Here is an 8,831-nt window from a genome sequence, read left to right on the forward strand (position 1 = left end):
GTTTGCTGTCGCTGGTGCAAGTGCAAAAATCCGGAAGCCGCGACCGGAAGTAGTAATATTACTGTCCGGCCGCGACTTCCGGTCCACAGGAAAATGGCGCCGGACGGCGCCAATTTCGAATAGGACTGTGTGGGAGCGGCGCATGCGCAGTTCCCACACAGACGCCGTACACTGCAGTCAATGGGACGGGAGCCGTTCGCAGTCCCTATGGGACTGTGGCTGCCGTATTCCATGTCTGTATGTGTCGTTAATCGACACACACAGAAATGGAACAAAAAATGGCAGCCCCCATAGGGAAGAAAAAGTGTAAAAATAAGAAAAAGTAAAACACAAACACACAAATGAATATAAACGTTTTTAATAAAGCACTAACATCTTTAACATATAAAAAAATAATTTGTGATGACACTGTTCCTTTAAGGCCTACGTCACCGCTTGTGAAATTTGTGCTAGGTCCAAGACTCCCAGGTCCCGACCAGCGGGCTTACTATGTTCTTTACCCATTCCCCAGAGACCTTGGACCCATATCTCCATGGATTTTATCACCGATCTGCCTCCATCCCAAGGCAAGACGGTGGTGTGGGTTGTAGTAGACCGCTTCAGTAAGATGTGCCACTTAGTGCCCCTCAAGAAACTACCCAATGCCAAGACGTTAGCTACCTTGTTTGTCAAACACATCCTGCGTCTCCATGGGGTTCTTGTCAATATTGTTTCTGACAGAGGGGTACAATTTGTTTCATTGTTTTGGAGGGCTTTCTGTAAGAAGTTGGAGATTGATCTGTCCTTCTCCTCGGCCTTCCATCCTGAAACTAATGGCCAAACTGAGAGGACTAATCAGTCTCTAGAACAATATTTAAGGTGTTTTATCTCTGACTGCCAAGATGACTGGGTCTCCTTCATTCCCCTCGCCAAAATTTCCCTCAATAACCGGGTCAGTAACTCGTCAGGGGTCTCCCCCTTTTTCTGTAATTTTGGATTTAAGCCACGGTTCTCCTCCATTTCACCTGGTGGTTCCAACAATCCCGAGGTAGATGTGGTTCATCTTGAACTGTGCACAGTCTGGGCCCAGGTTCAGAAGAACCTTGAGGCGTCCCAGAGCATACAAAAGACTCAGGCAGATAAGAGACGTTCTGCTAATCCCTTGTTTGTGGTTGGGGATCTGGTGTGGCTGTCTTCAAAAAATTTGCACCTTAAAGTTCCGTCCATACAAGGTCATTGAGGTCCTTAACCCTGTCTCTTTCCGGCTGGAGTTACCCCCGTCTTTTCAAATACACAACGTGTTCCATGCCTCCCTTCTTAAACGCTGCTCCCCTTCCTTGGCTACCTCGAGGAAACCTCCGGTCCCTGTTCTTACCCCTGAAGGGGTAGAATTCGAGGTGGCCAAGATTGTGGACAGCAGGATGGTCCAAGGCTCCCTCCAGTACCTGGTCCATTGGAGAGGATACGGGCCTGAGGAGAGGACTTGGGTACCCGCCCGGGATGTTCACGCCGGGTTATTGCTCAGGAAGTTCCATCTTCGGTTCCCCAACAAGCCGGGTCCACCTAGGAGGGGTCCAGTGGCCCCTCATAATAGGGGGGGTACTGTAAAGGATTTGCCTGACACAGCTTCTGTGTCGACGCCCGTGGTTAATCAGCCTGCATCTGTTCCTAGGTCTGCTAGAGTGACTCAATCTGCTACCACTCAGGCTGGTAGGCTGAGGAGTGGGAGAGCCTGTCGCAGCCTGGCCAGATGGGTCTAGCTCCTGCCCTTGGTCTACTTATACCTTCATTTGCTGCTTGTCCTTTGCCTGTGATTCTCTTGCTTCCTGGCCGATGCTGTTCCTGCTGTTACCATTGACCTCTGCTTCATATTGACCCTGGCTTGACTGACTATTCTCCTGCTCTGCTTTTGTTACCACGTACACTCCTGGTTTGACTCGGCTCGTCCACTACTCTGTTGCTCACGGTGTTGCCGTGGGCAACTGCCCCACTTCCCTTGCTTTTGTGTACCCTTGTCTTGTTTGTCTGTCGTGCACTTATTGAGCGTAGGGACCATCGCCCAGTTGTACGCCGTCGCCTAGGACGGGCTGTGCAAGTAGGCAGGGACTGAGTGGCGGGTAGATTAGGGCTCACTTGTCTGTCTCCCTATCCTGACATTACACATATATCTATATATATATTGATACAGGTTTAGTGGACTGGAGAATATTACCAGCACAGAAAGGATGAGCTGCTTCCCTAAGATGGATCCATATTGACATAGGGGGTTATTACCGTACATGTGGACGTGGGATACCAATGGGTTATAAGTGTTTGATGGATCAATCTTCTCACCTCCACCATCATTTTTTTTCTTATTTTTTTTGCAAATATCAGCACTTTTGTGTCTATTTAAAATTTTGTAGATAGCACTTCCCATCTTTTTTTCTTCTCCTGAAAACATTTTTCCTAGGCGTGATGATGTCATCATAAAGGACATGATTCAAAAGTATGGTCTACTAATCTATATAGTACTGCAGACAATGTATACATGACACTGTGTTTTACAATGTCAGTGTCAAAATCAATAACAAATTTATCCAGCTATATTGTATACAGTTGGTGTTGGTGAAGACTTTTGGGAATTCAGTCAGCTCCTTAATACGGAGCATACATCCTCCACATGCTGCTACACAGGCTCCACTGTGTGCCCTATGTACAGAGCTATTCTCCGATAGAAGCAATGCTAACCCCAAATGAGCAATAAGCGGATTTGTCACAGATTTTCCGCATCAAAATATGCATATGTTACGTGTGGATTTTGCTGTGGATTTCACGCTTTCTAGATTGAAAAGCGTAAAATCCGCAGTGAACATCCAGAACAGAATGAGCATGCTGCAAATTTGAAAGTCAGCAGAACTCTCTTAAAGGCATTGTGTCGCTAGAATGTTTTTTTTTTTCAGTTAAGCAATTATTATTTAAATTGATTACACATTGTTTTAATTTTTTAAATTTTGTCACAAGTCAGTAAATATTATAAATTAGATTCTAATTTATAACTTTTCCATGTGCTGGGCACTAGGGGGAGCAGTTCCCAAAATTGCAGCATGGTCAATGTGGTAAAGCAGCCTCATTGATTTATGCTGCAAATTTGGGGTGGACACACTCTCTCTAGTGTCCTCACACAATCCCCGCTCCCTTCTTCTGGCTAGTGCCAGGAGAAGGGGGGGTTTGAATCTTCAAACCTCCTACACTGTGTACCGCCATTTTCTGAGCGACTGCACAGTTTAGGAGGATTAGATACAGGGCTCAGCAGACAGTATCACACGGACATAATACACACATCACATACATGAACATAATACACACATCACATACACGAACATAAATGACCTGCCGCCGCCGCCTCCGCTGGTCTACGCTCCTATTCCTTGCGCCAGAACATATGGCCGGAAGCCGCGGCCGGAAGTCATCATCTGACTGTCCGGCAGCGGCTTCCGGTCCACATGAAAATGGCGCCGGATTTCGCTCTGCGAACAAGCTTTGTTTTGGTCTGTGTGGGAGCGGCGCATGCGCCGTTCCCACATAGACGGCGTATGCTTCTGAGAATGGAACGGCTCCCGTTCGCATTCTCTATGCGGTTGTATGTGCCATATTCCATCTCTGTATGTGCCGTTAATCGACACATACAGAGATAAAAAAAAAATGGCAGCCCCCAAAGAGAAGTAAAAGTAAGAACACAGTAAAAAGTAGAACATGAGAACACAAATAAATAAAATGTATGTTAATATCATATTAAAAGCAATATGATATAAAAAATAATAATTTCATGACACCTTCCCTTTAAAGTGAAAATACCTCCATACATAAGGCATCCGATGGAGCATGCCACGATTTTTTTTTCTGGAGAAACTCTATTCATATGGTCACAAGGAATGTAACTTGAGTCAACAGAATTTACTTATAATAACAGTAACATTTTTCTCAACCCGCTACTTTCCTTTTCATTGCTGGTTTTCATAAACTACCTGGAAGATTGCAAATACCTTATTTTCAAAAATCTCAAAAGCTTCAACATCCTAGTTTGCATTCAAGTCTCTGAATGAACAGCAATCTGCTCTTAGGTTGGCAAATAATCAGAATTATAGTAATAACAGTATTAGAACATATAGGCCCACATTTATCAATGTATAGGCACAAGTTTTATTTAAAATACATTTTACTCTAAAATATTGCCTAATCTGCTGTGTTAAATATTCAGTAATCATTTGCACCACAATTTAGAGCCATTTTCACCGTGCACGTCAGTTTTTAAAAGTCGGATGAAAAGTGGGCCTGGCTTACTGCTTGGCCAGGATATGGACACATTTATTAAATAGGAAGTTTTAAAAAAGTCTACAAAAATTTGCAAATGGGAATAAAAAGTAGCATTTTTACTCTACACAGGGGGAGATTTATTTAGGACGTGTTCAGACGTGACAGAATTTTTCAGCTGCAAATGTTGGTGCAGATTTGGGGCAATTACGCAACGAATCTGCACCAACATTTGCATATTTGACAGGTAATTCGGACGTTGCAGATATCACAGCGGACTTGCCACAGATTTCAGTTTTTGCATTGCAAAGGCTGAAATCTGCAGTGAAATTCCGCTTCTTCTCCGCAATGTAATGAGCTGCTGCGGAGGGAAAATTCTGCACTGCAGTCTGATTTCCGCACAGTTATTTTCTGCAACGTCTGAACTAGCTTTCCTAATAATGTATAGAAAGAAATGAAAAAAACTGCGGACTGTCCGCAGCGGAATTCAACAGCAATTCCGCCACTTGTTAATGTGCCCTAAGACTTGCGGTGTATGCGCCAGCCTTAGGAGGGAATGATGACAAGCAGAGCCGTCAGTCAAATGTAGTGGCGAGGGGTTTGAGCTCTAGATGACAGACACTTCCTTATTCGGCAGACACGGCACACAGCAGAATAATACTTATTTTTTACAATGATGAAAGCAGTAACATCTTCAACAATAGTATGTCGCTAATCCGTAACCCAATAACTACCTAGCGGTGTTAGCTGTTTGGTAGCGTAAAATCTCCTGACAGACTCCCTTCAATGGTTTTATGCCACTTTTGTGTCATTAAAAAGTTGCAAATTTTGGCACACTTTGTATTGTCCTAAAATGTGCAACTTTTTACTTCTCTTACCATTTTTTAAAAGTGCCGATAAAAGTGGGTTGGATTTAGAAAGATTGGCATAAATTATGGAAAATCTGTCTGTGTGTTGGTGGCCCCCCACCAAACCACTGACAGATTTACTACAATTTATGCCAGAAACTGGTGTAAATTCTAGAACAAATCTATGCCTGCTCATAGAAGTCGTAGTTTTCAACATCTGTCACACGAACAGCCAGAGATGCGCCAAATTTATAAATTATAACGCATTTTACTCCAGTCTGAAATAAAACAGATGTTTGAAACAGCAGTCTAAGGAAGTCTGACCCATAATCAGTAAAATGCGAAAAATTTATTAGGAGGCACACTCTTAATAAATTTGGCTCATCATGGGCTGTACTAAAGCCAGAAAATTAAATCTGTACCCGCCACTTTTTGTGCCATTTTCTGGCTTTAAACGTAATATATTCAGTGGCCAAGCAGAGCCTGCAGAAAGAAAATTGAAAATTATAGGGCAAATATGGCATGTGCCATAATTTGCGTCTTTTCTACGCCAAGATACTGATGCAAATCATTTAATATTTTTCCCCTACAGACCCTGCGGTAGAAAAAGTAATGTTAGCCAGTATGAAACTTAATGGCAGTACTATATGTTGTGACAGATTTATGTAAAGGGACAGATGTAGTGATAAATTTGTTGCAACACATGTCAATAAACTAGCCGAGCTTTAACTTAGAAATTGGCTTAAATGATGATAAATGTGGGCCATAGTTTTCAAATGATGACTTTGTTACATTGATTCCAACAGCTTATATTGGATATCAGCAATGAAGGTGTTAATCAGCGCAGGTTTCTATCAACCCCATTGTATATATATTCAGCCTACGGTCTATTATAGCCTTTGTTGCTTGAATTCACATAAGTGTGTGTGTCATCCAGTGCTCTTTGAAGAGTGAAGGGCTCATTTTATCTGTCAGATCCTGTGGATGAAGCATCAGTTCTGCTGTGCTGATTCCTGTGATTAGATCCCTCATTTTTCCCCTAGAGCTGAATTCTGTAACTGCATCTCCCCTGTAAATTACACTCTATTTACTTTTTCCATTTGCTTTCATGCTCTTCTTTTATCTTTCCCCTTCCATGTGTGTGAAGTATACTATGAAGCTCTATTTATTTATTTTTTAAAACCACCCACGTTGTTGCAATTTTACAGGATAAATAGGAGCAGTGAGAGAAATGTGGACCTGTACATAAAAGGGAACGTGTTATATATTTAATTTTCGTTTAATTCATTAGATGTAAATATATAGATGACAAATAATATGTACGTCTGTTTTTTTTAAATGTAGCTATTTATTTTTTTATTTTTAAATCCTCCCCTGGTGGCAGCCATACCGGAGACACACACTTCCTTTCTGTACTTCTTGTGTAGAGAGTACAGCATGGTGTCAGCGCTTTATGGCAGCTCAAATTAATGGGTCAATTGACATAGAAATCTGTCAAATCGGTCAAAATGCGCTTTTTTTCCTTGAACCATGGCAAAACAAAACACTTTTGACCGCAATTTATAAACCAGAGGAGATGCATACAGAGCCTTATCTGTGTATAGTGTAAAGGCATGTTCAGATGTGGCAAACAATTTTTGCTGAGAATTTTGCCACAGGTTTCAGACTATGAATTTCAAAGGCTGAAATCCGCGGTGAAAATCAGCTGCTTTTCCACAACAGACTGAACATGGTGTGGATTTAGGGTATGTTCACACGATGAGAGGCATTTAGGGTATGTTCACACGGCGGGGGTCCGTAACGGCTGAAATTACGGGGATGTTTCAGCCTGAAAACATCCCCGTAATTTCAGCCGTACCGGCATGTGCAGGCGCTTGAACGCCGCGTCAATTACGGCCGTAATTAGCGCTGCTATTCATTGGAGTCAATGAATAGCGGCTCCAATTACGGCCAAAGAAGTGACAGGTCACTTCTTTGACGCGGGCGTCTAGTTACGCGCCGTCATTTGACAGCGGCGCGTAAATATACGCCTCGTGTGAACAGACAAACGTCTGCCCATTGCTTTCAATGGGCAGATGTTTGTCAGCGCTATTGAGGCGCTATTTTCAGACGTAATTCGGGGCCAAAACGCCCGAATTACGTCCGTAAATAGGCCGTGTGAACATACCCTTACGTGTGAAAAGACAGACTGTTAACAGCTGCCTCGTTTCACACGTAAATGCGCCTCCTCGCATTTTGCGAGCCATCTGAGACGCTCGTAAATCTTGAGCTGTGCTTCATTGAGTTCAATGAAGAACAGCTCAAATTACGTGGCAATGAAGTGCCCTGCACTTCTTTGCCGAGGCAGTCTATTTACGCGTCGTCGTTTGACAGCTGTCAAACGACGACTCGTAAATTACAGGTCGTCTGCACAATACGTCGGCAAACCCATTCAAATGAATGGGCAGATGTTTGCCGACGTATTGTAGCCCTATTTTCAGGCATAAAACGAGGCATAATACGCCTCGTTTACGTCTGAAAATAGGTCGTGTGAACCCAGCCTTAAAATACCGCTGCATGCTCTGCTTTGACTGCAGATTTTCCCCACTGCATGTTTTCAAAACTCCATCCACTTGTGTTGTACTGTAAATTGCTGTGGATTTGCGATGCAGAATCAACATCAAAAATCCAACACATCTGAACATGCCCTTAGGGTGCAGTCACACGCTGCAGGTTTTGTTGCAGAAATTTCTGCGATTGAAAAATCAGTTTTATTCATCTGAATTGTACTTGCAGAAATCCATGCACCTGTTGCAGAAACAATCCCTGAAATGTCTGCAACAAAATCTGCTACGTGTGACTGAACCCTTAGGGCTTGTCCACATGTTGCGGAATTGCTGCGTTTTTTCCGTCCGGAAATGCGGAGGGAAAAAACGCAGCAGAATACAGTAGCAGCAAAGTGGATGAGATTGTACAAATCTCATCCCCACACTGCGTAAATACTGAGCGGAAAAAACGCTCAGAAATTGACCTGTGCTGCAGAAATTTATTCCGCAACATGTCAATTGTATTTGCGTAAACGCTGCTTATTTGTTGTGGGAACTCCCCATTGAATTCAATGCGGAGCTAAATCCCGCAACGAATAGCAATTGTTGAGTTTTTTGCGGCGGGTTCACAGTGACCCCGCTGCAACAAAAACGCAACTCAGAAAAAAAAGCCTGATATTTACCCAGAAGTCTGTGTTCCTTCCTCCAGCGTGGCCTCCAGGATGACGTTTCATACCATGTGACCGCTACAGCCAATCACAGGCTGTAGCGGCGGTCACATAGTATGAAACGTCCTCCCAGGAGGCCGGCCTGAATGACGTCAGAAGCCCAGCCTCCTGGGATGACGCTTTATCCCAGATGACTGCAGCGGTCTCCTGGGATGAGACGTCCGCAGCGGACAAGCTGGTTGGTGCGGTTATTTGCCCTGAATTCCCTGCGGTGCACATGACGGATACACTGCGTGCTTTTACACAGCGTATCCATCCCGTGTAAACTCAGCCTAAAGGTTCTATTACACGGCCCAACGAGGGCAGTGTAAACAAGCGCGGATCAACGAGACAGCTCGTTTATCGGCGCTCGTTCGCTCCATTCACAGGGAGCCATGTATGGGGACGAGCGTGCGTTACTACGATCGCTCGGCCCCATACATTTCTATCATGTCGGCAGTGCGTCTTCCTGGTGTAGT

The sequence above is a fragment of the Rhinoderma darwinii genome, chromosome 4, assembly GCF_050947455.1.
Source record: "Rhinoderma darwinii isolate aRhiDar2 chromosome 4, aRhiDar2.hap1, whole genome shotgun sequence".
NCBI classification, from domain to species: domain Eukaryota; kingdom Metazoa; phylum Chordata; class Amphibia; order Anura; family Rhinodermatidae; genus Rhinoderma; species Rhinoderma darwinii.